This window comes from Herpailurus yagouaroundi, unplaced genomic scaffold (assembly GCF_014898765.1).
Source record: "Herpailurus yagouaroundi ecotype Mexico unplaced genomic scaffold, PumYag 187, whole genome shotgun sequence".
In the NCBI taxonomy this organism is placed as follows: Eukaryota; Metazoa; Chordata; class Mammalia; order Carnivora; family Felidae; genus Herpailurus; species Herpailurus yagouaroundi.
The window spans coordinates 11,942,655-11,956,786 of NW_024412418.1; the positions used below are offsets into that span (position 1 = coordinate 11,942,655).

The window sequence follows — 14,132 nt, forward strand, 5'->3', positions numbered from 1 at the left end:
ATTACAATCAAAGGACTGAAAATTAGGGTTACAGAAGTTGTTCCAGTTATATGGGGACAAGAAACAAAGTAGAATGATAACTTTAAATGGTGGATGAAAAGCAAATGTTAAGAGAGAATTCTACACTCAACCAAAGTATAATTCAGGAGTGGATTAAAAAATTATTTTAAATGCTCCCTAAAGCATACTGTGAGAGCTAAACATTCATACTCTCACTGAAAAAAAAAATGATTAAGAGGAAATTGAACCCATTCTTTCCAAAATAAAGATAGGATATTGAGGAACTACTTTGATAAACATACAGGTAAATGGAAGCAAACTTGGGCTGTAAAAGTAACATGGATGATGGATGATGGATGACACATCTAATTTCTTGGTCATTTAAAAAAGGTATTTTACAAGGCACAAACAAGACAATGTGGTATGTTATAGAAAGAAATTTAGTATGAACCCTATTCAATTTGACAGAAGATAAGACATACTGGTTATTGGTAGATGTTTAAGCATGTATGTTTAGATTTTATGAATAAACACTAACAGAAAAAGAAAAGGATATGTAGCATCTAGACAAAAGGAAAAAGGGGAGGAATAAAGAAGACTGTGTCAATATAATAGGATAAAAATGTGGACAGAAAGGGTAGACGAACTAGAGAATCATTTTCTCTGTGAGGAAAGAGTAAAATTGGGGACGATTGCAAAGCGGTCTTCTATTCTTTCTAACAGTATATCAATCCTGGGGGGAAAATAACCCAATAAAGCAAAATAATTAATATTATTTAAGTCTGTGGATTGGTGAGATTTGTTGCTTATAATTCTTTGGTGTATTCGTTATCCTTTGTTTTATGTATTATGTTACAAATTTCAAAAATGTATATTGGTATCAGATAAAACTGTGTTCTTACTCCATATCTTTTATTTACTGTGTAACTTGGGTGAAGTTCTTCAACCTGTTAAGGTTGCACTTGCTTAATTTTTAAATGTGTATAATAATACAATATTCTCTACCTTCCAGGGTTATTTTAAGAATGTAAAAGTGTATGGCGTAGTACTTGGAGAAAACAATGCATCTAATGTATGGCAATTTGGTGGGAATAAAGAGGCAGCAGCAGCATAAAACCAAAGGAGAAGAGAGTTTTTTTTTTTTTTAATTTTTTTTTCAACGTTTTATTTATTTTTGGGACAGAGAGAGACAGAGCAGGAACGGGGGAGGGGCAGAGAGAGAGGGAGACACAGAATTGGAAACAGGCTCCAGGCTCTGAGCCATCAGCCCAGAGCCCGACCCGGGGCTCGAACTCCCGGACCGCGAGATCGTGACCTGGCTGAAGTCGGATGCCTAACCGACTGCGCCACCCAGGCGCCCCAGGAGAAGAGAGTTTTTAAATAAAAAAGGAAGTATTATCTGTTATATACCTAAGCAAAATGTTCAAATTACTGATATTAACCATTGGACTTAACTCTTACAAGGTCATTGATGAAGTTTCTCTGAGAAGTCTGGGGGGGATCGGTGGGAACAGAAGACTGCAGGCATGGGTTGAAGAGGAGAGAAGACAGATAAGAAAATGCTTGCAGCATATTGTTTGAAACAAGCAGGCAAGGCAAAATCATATACTTATTTATAGAAGCAAGAGAAAAAAAAACAGATTTAAACTTGGAGACTGCAAATGTGAACTATTTTAAATAGTTTGGTCGTGGAGGAAAATAGGTCAGTGACTAGAGATAAACAGTGTGTGTGTGTGTGTGTGTGTGTGTGTGTGTGTGTGTGTGTGTGATGCTGGTAAGGATTTTGGCATGTTAACAGACTGAAAGGAGAAACCCAGTAGAGGGGGGAAATGTGAAAAAATAGGAACAAAGGTAGAACACTGATGGATCAAAATCCTAGAAGGGACAGGAGGGGTTGGGATCAAGAACCCAAGATGGAAGAGTTGGCCTTAAGCAAGTGAGAATCACTTGTTCTGAGATTAGAGGAAGTTGAATGTGGCATTTTTGTTATTTTGTTGTTGTTGTTTATGTGCTTCTTCCGATCAAGAGTGAGACTCAGGCATGGAAATCCTCCATGAGGGATGTTTTACAGGATGGAAATATTGGATTCAGACCCAATTCTTCTCTAAAGGAGGTTTTCTGTATGTGGAACAATCATTGTTTGAGACTTCAAATGACCACACTCATTTCAGAAAATCATGAAAGGTACACAGAGGGGATGATGTGCGAAAGTTACTGGCTGAGCCTTTTGGGAAATAAACAGGAACCAAAACTGCACATTTCCATGTCCTCTAAAAAATCAGCTTTCCAAAAATAGACTCATACAAGCTATAGTCACAGTTGAATGTCATGTTTCTATTATTGTGATGACATAAAATCATTAAACCACTGCTAGTAGTAAAAGCAGTCATGTCTGGTAATAGAACCAGTGCCCATTCAAAGGGAATTGCATTTTAAATGACACATGGAGAGCAAATGTCCTCTGGAGGGGAGGGGCATTGACTGAGGTTTTACTTCCACGGTGATTTATTACATGCCCTCCTCTGGTATTGGTGGAATACTCAAACACTTGGTTCTGAATAGTGGTGTCAAAGTTTTAGAGAAGTTTTCAAAAAATATTTTTAATCATTTGCTCGACTTTTAATCATGTTTCCTGTTTTTAAGTAACTGAGAAAAATGCTAAATTTTCTATTATAAACCCCCTTCCATTAATCAGTCTCTCAAGGATCTTTGGACTTCTCTTTATGTCTTCTCCTTATTCCTATCACACAAGCAAACTTATGAATACTTACTTTGCATCATCTCAGTTAATGTTCACACAACCCAATGAGATAGATTTGGCCATGGAGAAATGAGTGCAACTGACATTTCACGATGGAATTCAATCTTCCCAGTATCAATTGGGATTCAAATTCAGTTCTGAATTTTAAAAAATGAAATTTAAAAGAGACATTGAATTAAATGTCTCTTTCAAGTTCAGAACCTATTAAAAATGGACAAGGAAGTTTTGACTTCCTCAGGCTTTCAAATATCAATGTCATTGTCAGGAAAGTTGTACTGAGAAATAGTGTTGTGTATAAGGTCAAATCAGACTTACTGCCATGCCCCTAAAACTGGACCCTGGGGCACATGGTCAGAGGTATGGGCACAGAACCAGTTAATTGCATATAGGACTAGAACCCGCCTCTTACCTTTCAAGAATAGATGGTACAGGTGCACTGATCTTACACAATAGAGCCATTCCTCTTCTTTTGGTGAGGGAAATGGTCAGGGCCTTAGGATTGGCTTCTAGCCAACACTTCCAAGAGAGCTGAATGTATCATGTAAGGAAATGGATGATTTCCTCTGGACATGGCACATACTTTATTTTTTTCCATAGCATCTCATTCTATTAATTGTATTCATTTAATATACTTCAGAGTCTCATTCTCTTTCACATAATGAGCTTCTTTTAATTTTTTTTTTTCAACGTTTATTTATTTTTGGGACAGAGAGAGACAGAGCATGAACGGGGGAGGGGCAGAGAGAGAGGGAGACACAGAATCGGAAACAGGCTCCAGGCTCTGAGCCATCAGCCCAGAGCCCGACTCGGGGCTCGAACTCACAGACCGCGAGATCGTGACCTGGCTGAAGTCGGACGCTTAACCAACTGCGCCACCCAGGCGCCCCTCACATAATGAGCTTCTTAAGAACAACAAGTGTGTTGATCAAACCAGGAAAAAACACCAGAAGCTCACACACTGGGATTGATAAAAGAACATTGGAAACATTCACAGTGGTGGGTGTCTTTGCCCTCCAATTTCCCACTGTATTTTGGGGGCAGCACACAAGGTTCTAGCAAATGTAAGCGCTAGACTCCAGGAGGCTTTTAAGAAACAGATTAGGAAAGAGTAGCCCCTCCCTTGGCACGATTAAGAGCTGGTATCCATCAAGTGTCTTAGCTCCAAGTCCCGTGCTGCCAATTGTGCAGCCATAGTTGTGAGAACATAAGCCTCTTCTCCAACAGGATCAGTGTGCTGCCTGCCGGGTAAGACTTAGAGTTCCAGCTCTTTGACCCATTTGACCGTTGCTGAATCTACTACCTTGGCATCTTACCAGAATTGATTGCTTAAGCATTTTACTGGAGCTGATTTCCACATGCTTTTCAGGAGACCAGATCCTCCTTTGGGAGACTGGCAGCGCAAGGCGTAAGTTTTGGCCAAGCCAGTTCTTCTCAACATTGGCCTGATTTGTCTTTTTATTTCTCCATGGTGCTTAGTACAGTGTCTTATAAGGGGTAACTTTTGAATGAGGAGATAATGAATAGATTAATGAATAAATAAATGAGTAATTGTGTAGGAAGAAATATAGGCACTGGGCTATCTCTCCTTCACACCACCTCTCTTTCCTCCTTTTTGAAAGGCATCTAGAGACTAAGCTGAAGTCTGCTTTGTCTCTTCTTCATGATAAATTTCTCCGACCTGAAACCCAAACTTAACTCAGTCATCAAATAATCCCTATCATATTGGCAACAGAGTCACTGATTATAGAACAAGGGCTCTCTATGTCTCTTAATGAAAGCCCTCAAGTTTATTTTTTAGTTCCTTTTAAGATGTTATATGATCTCCTTATTTGTGCTAAAAATCCCCTGGAATTAAATCCTAAATTTTAATAATAGTTAGCATTTTGGGATGTTCACCATGTGCGGGTGCGGTGATAAACACTTGACATAGATTATCTCATTTAATCCTCACAGAAACCAAATGAAGTGTTTACTATCATTATCCGTATTTGATGAAGAGGATACTGAGATTCACAGAGAATTAACTTGTCCAAAATCATCTAATACCGGGTAATCACAAGTGAATGAGCCGAAAGCACACACAGACGTCGGGAACAGACTGTCACTGAGGGGAAAACTTACAGAGAACAGGTGCAGGTGAGCAATCTTCTCAATGGCAGTTGCACCATTGAGCACCAGACATCAGACTGGGGAGGCATCCCAGGCTTCAGTTGTGGGGCTCAAAGCTGCATGGTTGGAGAAATATCAGCCCTTCCTCTAGGACAGTTTGGAGCTGAGGTCCAAACTTTATGGTTGCAGTTTCATGATGTAGCAGAATTTTAGCTTCCCATCCTGATCTTCTACCTTAACATTTATAATGGAGAGTTCACCATCCTATCCCATATTGTGATCACACTCCATACCCCAACCTTTGTGTTTATAGTTGTATAGGGTTGGAAATTCTTGAACTTCAGCTCTGATCATTTTAGCAGAATGTCTGTCTGAAGTACTCATTTGTAAACAGTTTCCATATCTTCTGGGGTTTGATTTCCAAATGATCTCACTCTTTAATAGGAGGGGGAGTGGCAAATGACTCTCTGAGAAGCCAGCGTACTGGGTATCCAGGTCAGGAAAATTAATCCTTGGCTATGACCTAACCATTAAATGGTGGGACTTTTATTCAAGTACTTTCGTCTGATACCAGAGTGTCCCCAGCATTAAATAATGTGCAGTAAAAACTTGATAGAACTATCTGTATGAGTATTTCAAGTAGCATCATAGTGTACATACATGCTTTTCCTGCTGTATGTCTTTTGTCACCCGTTTCCAGTGGACAATTTGAAAGATTTATGTAGTATTCACCTATGGTTAGACCTTATAACTTACCATTATGGTACTTTATGGTTCATTAGCATGTGAGATTTAATTTGGCTATGAGTTACTTAAAGAGGACATGTTGTTGACGATGGAATTGATAGGCTTATCCCGTGGGATTTGAATGAGGATGGATGAGGACAGGGAAATTCCTAAGAGGTAGGGTTCCATTGAGGGGATGATGAGCCCAAATACAGAGTTTGTGATTTCTGTGCTGGGTGTGGGTAGGTTTAGGAGATTTTGAACTAGAGTTAATAATATTTAGAACTTGTATCTGTGTCATTTATGTGGTTACAGGGTTATTTGTGACATGGAATATTATTTGTGTATGTCTCAATATCTAAGTTCATTCTTTCCAGTATTCCTCAGTTCAACTTTATACATTTATAAAATTTATAAATATAAAATGTCTTGAGATCAGAGAAATTGTCAGTAATTTAATACTGAAAACATCTTTACTTCAAATAAGAGGTTCTTGAAGTCAGAGCTGTGATCTGTTTTGCTAATTGCTGTATATACCCCATACATAGATACTAGTTAGAGCAAAGTTGTCACTCCATGAATATTTATTATTTGAATAAGGAAAGTAAGGAAGACTCTTTTGCTATGAAAATTAATTATTGAATCATTTGAATTGAATTTGAATTGAATCATTGAATTTTCTTGGAATATGAAGGTATTGCTTTTAGTTATGTATATTTATTAAGACAGAAGTGAAGGGAAAGATTATCATACCACAAATTCTTTATGTGTGAATATAATGAGATGGAAAAGGTGATCGTCTTCTCTTATTTGCCACATCCAAACCATTTGGTTTTCAATGGGAAGGTCCAATATTTCCAAGATAATTTTTTTAAATGCTGTGATTATACATTCTTCCAGATTTATAGAAGTATGTATATATAGACAGGTAGATATGTGGGGGGGGGGATGGTTTATGATATGAAAAGTATACTCATCTCAGGAGATCATCCATTGTTGTGTCTGTATAACTTCTTCCCCTGCACAGAAGAAACAAAAAGAAGGAAAAAAAAAAAAAAAACATGTTCAATAGGAAGGGATGAGATAAATCCCTAATTTCATAGCTCTGCATGTAATCCCAACTCATCAGAGTATGGAATGAGCAAAGTAAGATAATAATCTGTTATTTTCCCCTGTCAACATTTCCAGTCTAAGGCTATAGACAGAATATTAAGCCACAGGGTGTGACGGTTCTGGCCAACAGTACTATGACAAATAAATAGAAACTCCTTCAGGCTATGAAAACGTAGTGGTTGTGAACACGGCTACCCCTTTCTGTTGAAGCACGCATATATCCAACGGAACGTCAAGAAGGTGTGAAGATTTCTTGAGGAGTAGTTGAAGGCAGTCTTCTGATTTTGATTTTTGTAAATTTGCTCCAGTGTTCTTTTTTTTTTTTTTTTTTTCCTTTTCCTGGCCCTTATCCATTTGACTTTCTTCCCGATGACCCTCTCTCTGACTTTTCTTTAGGTAATGTGAAAATACTGACTATAGAGATGCCCAGGGTGAAACAGATCTTCATCCCCAGTGAACTCCAAATAGCAACCTTCTTTTCTCCTTCCCAGGGGAATTTCCGTAGTCTTGTTAGAAGCATTTCTGCTGTACTATAATGTCTCAAGAAAAGAATAATGAACAAATACCCTCATTAACTACATTTTAGTGGGCTTTGTTAAAGTCAGATCACCCCAGTCTCAAAGTGGAAACAAAAACAGAAATCTTGACTTAACAAATGAAGCACACATTTAAAATTAAGATGATTTGTAGTCAGAGTAATATACTCAAAACAGGGTAGCACCTTTCAGTGAATTTTAAACCTTTTAGATCTAGTGGCTTTTTTTTTTTTTTTTTTTTTTGCAAAACATGCTAATGGACTCTATTCTTAAAATAGGTATTTACACAAAATAAAATCTACAGAAAATTAAAGATAACTTTGAAAGATATATTTGATAAAGACTTTTAATGTATCCTATAGAAATGTCTAGATATCACATTAAAAACCCACATTGTTTCAGTTTATTGCCAGACCATTGAAATTAGTACATCATAAGACCATGGCATACAGTGAGTGGGTTACACATGTGCTGAGGTCATAAATTCCTTTCTGCTTTCAGACAGTAAGGTAAGGTCAAGGGCAACTAAACCTCAAGATCTTTCTCCTCCCATTGTGAACAAGCATGACGGTTCTCCCTAGTAAGTCAAAGAAGTCTTATTTTCTATGTGATCCTTAATATGAAATAGGTTGAACACAGTGGTAAAGAATTATTCACTTATTCTTTTAGTGGATGTTTATTGAATACCTCATATTAATTATGAACCGGTGAATTAGCTATGATTGTGGTAATCAAAGTGGCTAAAGTTCATTCTCTGACTTTGAGGAAATCATAGCCTACAAGGGGAGGCAGATCCCCAAGTAACTAAGCATACTATCATATCCATATATGTAGACTTACTGGAACACAGAAGAGGCAACCTAGTTTTATTTGGAATGAGAAATGGTGAAGACCCTCCACCAAAGATGTAATACCTAGTTGAATTTTACAAGTTAAGCAGAGTTTACCAGGAAGAGTATACATTGTAATACTGTTTTTCTAATAAGTAACTTTCTATTTCAACATTCTCAGCGGTTGCATACTGTCTCATGATGTGGATAGAACACAATTTAATTGAGCCCTTATTAGGATACTTCTACAACTGTAAACAACATTGATATAAATATCATTTTAGCAAAATCATAGTATATGCCCTTCATTCTCTTCTTAGAATACAGTTCTAGATGTGAAATTACAGGCTCAAAGGAAAAGTACTTTTGTAAAACAGAACTACATTTTCTCAGGCTAGCGTTATCAATGAGTAGGGCTTTGAGGTCACAAAAAGTTACATTCAGTATATAAACATTTATTTTGCTGGTTATTTGACATGGGGTAAGGGGTAAGTTGCCTTAACTTTCATAACTATTAGTTTCTTGCCTCAAAAAAAGAATAAGAAAAGAAATGAGGATCATAATACTTAAAGTGCTGCTTTAAAAACTATAGTAGAGGGGGCGCCTGGGTGGCTTAGTCGGTTGAGCATCCGACCTTGGCTTGGGTCATGATCTCACAGTTCGTGATCTCACCGTTTGTGAGTTCGAGCCCCGTGTCAGGCTCTGTGCTGACAGCTCAGAGCCTGGAGCCTGCTTCGGATTCTGTGTCTCCTTGTCTCTCTGCTCCTCCCCTGCTCACATGCTGTCTCTCTCTCAAAAATAAATAAAGATTAAAAAAATTAAGAAAAAAAAAACTATAGTAGAGGTTAATAAAAATTTATTAAATTCCCCTTGTACTTTTGACAGCAGGTACCTTGGCAATAAAATTCAAGTGTTCTAAATATTGTACGTTAGCATCATTAATATATTTCTTTTATTTTTTTAATGTTATGTATTTTTGAGAGAGAGAGACAGAGTGAGAGCAGGGGAGTGTCAGAGAGAGAGGGAGACACGGAGTCCGAAGCAGTATCCAGGCTCTGAGCTGTCAGCACAGAGCCAGACGCGGGGCTTGAACCCATGAACCATGAGATCATGACCTGAGCTGAAGTCGGACACTCAACCGACTGAGCCACCCAGGCACCCCTCATTAGTATATTTCTAACAGGAAATGTGCTGACCTAAATAACTATGTGGTGTAGTTACACACAATTCATCATATGGCCCAACTTAAAAAAAAAATAATCTGACTCATTATCCATATAAATAACTTTAAAATTGCTGGACTGTGCTCAAAAATTTGGTCTGGAAGACAGAAAAGTTTTAGTATTGGATGAAGAGACAGAAGCCTGGAATAAAATCCTCATTCTTCCAGTTATTTCCTATGTGACTTAATTTCTCAGACCCTCGGGATTATCATCTGAAAAAGAGAGCGTAAGGGTACATTTTCTTTCTGCTTCAAAGAACCAAATGAGCAATATAAATATAAAAATAGGTAGATAATAGATCTCTAAATTGCTATTCTTACATAACCTATTATTCTTAATAGTTTTTAAATCTACTGTGAATCTTTTTATTTATTGAAAAAGAAGTGTCAGTAGGCAGAATGTACCTTTCCCTCATTCTTGTCAGTGGGTTACACGTTTTTCATATTATATTGATGTGGGGCATTGACTGGAAGGATTGGGATTTATTTTTGAACTCCTGTCAGCACTCCATAATTAACATTGCCCAGAAGAGAAATGCTATTTTGCCTCCTGCATCATCAACACAACTGTCAGCAAATAAGGAAGTCATCGTCTTTGCCATTATTCCTGCTAATGTATGAAGCAGAAAAGAGCAGCTGGGTTTTCACACGCTGGGCTGTTAGAAGCACTGGCATTTAGTGAAATTTGTTTTCAATTTCTACCTACCTCTATTTGCACGAAGAATGTCTGTAAAGGGAAAAATATCATTTTTATCCCAAAGCCTATTTTTAACCTCCTAATGTGGGAGTTTACTGATTTCCATTCACTGATCTCAAAGTTGTTTATCTCAATGTCATTTTTTTCTCCTTGACATAAAAATGCAAAGTTAATGTTGATTGCTTACTGGGTATTTTACTTATCTACCTTTCCTACTCTATTTTCTCTGTGTCCTAAATTCCCTGTAACGTTTTAATTCTCTCTCTGGTCCCCAGTTTTGCTTAAATTCATAGTAGCAATAAGTAGAAATAATCTTTTTGAATGAAGAATTGCAAGGCCTAAATCTTGCTGTAATAAGACGGCAATACTATAGCTGAGAACTTTGTTTTTTAAAAAGGCAAAAAAAAAAAATCTGTAGCCCCCATAGTTATTAAATGCCAAAATTAAGTAGTCTAAGGTCATTTTGTGTAAGAGTTTTTTTTTTTTTGTTTGTGTTTTGCTTTTTTTCAATGACATGATTGGACTGAAATAGTATAGCTTTTATAAAGTAATTTTATAGTTCCTCAAAATGTTAGACATAGTTACTATATGATCTAGAAATTCTACTCATAGGTATATACCCAACAGAATTGAACATACATGAACACAAAAAGTTGTACATAAATGCTCATAGTAACTATTCATAATAGCCCTACAGTGGAAGCAGCCCAAGTGTATATCAACTAATGAATAAATAAACAAAATATGGTACATCACACAATAGAAAGTCATTTGCCCCTAAAAAGGAATGATGTACTGATACATAGTTCGACATGTGTGAATCATGAATACATAATGGGCAGTGGAAGAGGGTAAACACAGATGGCTATGTATTATATTACTCCTTTTACGTGGCATGTCCCAATCTGGCAAATCCATTGAAATGAAAAGTAGATTACTGATATCTAACCCCTGGACAAGAGCCAGTGAGCGGTGATTGCTAATGGATATAGGATTTCTTTCTGAAGTGATAGAATGAGCGTGCCTGGGTGGCTCAGTCAGTTAAGTGTCTGATCTTCAGCTCAGGTCATGTTCTCATGGTTCGTGAGTTCCAGCCCCCCATCAGGCTCTGTGCTGACAGTTCATAGCCTGAAGCCAGCTTTGGATTCTGTCTCTCTCTCTCTCTCTCTCTCTTTGCCTTTCCCCTACTCACACTCTGTCTCAAAAATAAACATTAAAAAATGTTTTTTGAAGTGATGAAATGTTGTAATTTAAATTAGATATTGGCGATCATTCCATAACTTTGTGAATATACAAAAACCACTGAATTATATACTCCCCCCCAAGGAACAAAAAAATGCAAGAGAGGGGTGAAATATACACTTGGAATGAGCAACTTTCTGGTATGGGATTTACATCTTAATAAAGATCATATAGAAAAAGTAACACATTCATTAATAGAAGATAGAAACTGGGAATGGTGATAATGAATGGGGAAGTCATGACACTACCAATTTATCATCATAAGCTTTTCATGTTAAATATTCTTTAGAAGCATTTATATTTTTAATAACTTCAGAATATCTTTTAACTACACGAACCACAATTTACTTAAATATTCTTGTTGTTGTTTAAATTATTGGTGATTGCCAACCATTCACTAGTGTGAGATTTTTTTTTTTTCATTTTTATTGAGAACCAGCAAAGTTTTTGTGGTCATTGATACATACCTGGTATAGTGGTCAATCTTTTAGGACCTGGATGTATACTCCAGGAAGTAATTACCAACTGGCAGCCTGGTAATCTGGAGCTTCTTGCCTTCTTACCTGGGTCACTGCTGTCATTATAACTCATTATAGGACTAGACACCTATAATCCCACGGCCAACAGTGATTGAAGATGTCCTTCATATACTGCTCATTTGGAGGAAAGTGAGGAGGTCCATTTATTTCCTTATTGAAAACAGATTTAAAGGCTTCATCTAACTAAATGCAGCAGGCAGGTCATTCACAGACTAGTAGACCACAAACTGACAGCTCTGGATGGAGAATAGGACAACAGGTTAGTGTAAAAGCTTCATGTGTCTTTTTACTAATGCAAGATTTAGTACATTTAAGGATATTATAATGAGATCAAATCAAATTGATTCCAGAATAAACAAATGAGAGTAGCAAATGGAGATCAAAATGTGCTTTCACAGTTCTCTGTGCACCAGTTAGATCTCGGGGAAGGGACTTAATGCAAGTTGATGTGTGATTGTTCCAGTTTTAAAAGAATGTAATTCAGTTTATGTCTAGTTTCATTAAGGCTGTTGGGAGAACACTTGAGTAATTCAAAGAGAAGAGAAATGCGAAGGGTACCAAGTGTATGTACAGAAGTGTGTATCCATCCTGTACTTTCCTGTTGTAACATGCATGGATGTATCAACCCTACCAGGCAAAGTCTGTTATGATTTCATCTGGTGTAACTGAGAGACAGCAACTTTGCCATTCAAAGAAGTAATGTGATCACTCCAAATTTGTAGCACTAAACCTTTGTAGTTTGTGACACATTCACTACATGGCAGAAAAGATTCAGGGAGAAGACATAGATAGTCATGTGACCTGTTGGTTAGTGATGGATGCTTAAACTAAATTAAAATGAGTGGGCTAACACTTTCTCTGTCAGTTTTCATTTCTTCAGCTTCACAGCTATTTACAAAAGGGAGATGTTTGTATGAGAAAAGATCCCAGTTGGGGATTAATGCCCAAATCCCTACATACTTTAACTTAGTATAAACAAATGTTATCATAGGACTTGATATGTTAACCATTTTATGGAGGAATTAACACATATCCTGTCATAATCCTATGCAAATATTTTTCCCCTATTTTTTTTTAATTTGAGTATAATTGACACATGATGTTATATTAGTTTTAGGTGTACAACATAGTAATTCAACAACTATATATGCGATGCTATGCTCACCACACATACAGCTACAATCTGTCACCATGCAACACAGTTTACAGTGTATGGAAACTGAGAATCAGAGTGATTTTAACTTTTTAGTGACCCAATGTATTGAAGTAAGAATTAGGAAAGGAAGTAAGAAAATCAAATAAGACTTATGAAGCCCCTTTTCTAGCACTATGTGAGAAGATTCTAGAATGTTAATACACTCACTTCTCCAGAAATCATAGGAGGTAAGCTTTATTATTTCCGTTTCACCAGAGAAGAAAGCTAAAGGTCCCAGGCAGAAGGCTTGTTCTTAGCAGATTTTCAATTCAGTGCAACAGATTTTAGAGCTTACATTTTTACTTTAGACCACGTGTTTTAAACACTGTCATGACATTGTGAAGATATTCAGCTTTAGATTTTGTTGTGAAAAGTGAATCATCATTGTTTCTCAGACCTTGATTAATTTTCTTGTATTGCAGTCAACTTCACATTTTATTTGATCCACCTATGTTTTTTAAAAAGTTGCAATTCGTTCTCTAGTCAAGACACTGGAAAAGCCCAAGATCATAAATAATCTTGATTAGAAAACTTTGCTGTGCAAAAACAGACTATGCTTTATCTTCAAATGTTCAAAATTGTTCCTGGTACAGGACCAGTTATAACCCTCCTTTACTCTCCCCCGCCACCCTCCTACACACACATTGGTTATACCTTAAAGTAAACAAACACAAAGGTAAAGAGTAGTTTGGCATCATAGTAACTGGAGAGATGTGAGGACTCAATAGCTTACACTAGGGGATGATAGAGAGGGAAGAGAGCATGGTCTGTCTTTACCCTGCGGTGGAGAAAGAAAGAAGACTGGAAGCCTCAATCTTAAGAGTTCGATTCCTTGTCTTTTCTAAATACTGCTCGTTCCTGTCACTGAACAGTAAACAGATGATAAACTGTGAGGCTCAGGTCCTTTCCAGTCTTTGAAGTTATTTCCCACTCTATTCACTCCATTCCTAGGCTGGCTTCCATAAGGGCAAGGGGGTTGGATGCCACCAGCTCAGGGCCCCAGCACCTTTCTATTCACATGCAGGTGCTGGCCTCTTTACCAGCCCGCAGCACTCACTTGTGTTAGTCTGCTCCCACCGCTGTAACACAATCCCCTAGACTGGGAAGCTAGGGAACAAATATATTTTCTCACCATTCTGGAAGCTGGGAAGTCCAAGTCTAA

At 37.2% G+C, this 14,132-nt stretch overlaps 1 protein-coding gene across 4 annotated transcripts in view; it reads left to right on the forward strand.

Moving 5' to 3' along the window:
• Nucleotides 1–14,132, forward strand: part of LRRC4C (leucine rich repeat containing 4C) — a 1,211,302-nt gene that overhangs the window by 255,256 nt on the left and 941,914 nt on the right. For 3 of the 4 annotated variants that reach the window (XM_040495407.1, XM_040495403.1, XM_040495404.1), the window contains exon 2: nt 4,715–4,897. The exons of the other annotated variant lie outside the window; for it this stretch is intronic. The gene's annotated coding sequence lies outside the window, so the exon portion shown is untranslated. The remainder of the gene's footprint in view (nt 1–4,714; nt 4,898–14,132) is intronic. 4 annotated transcript variants of the gene reach the window in all.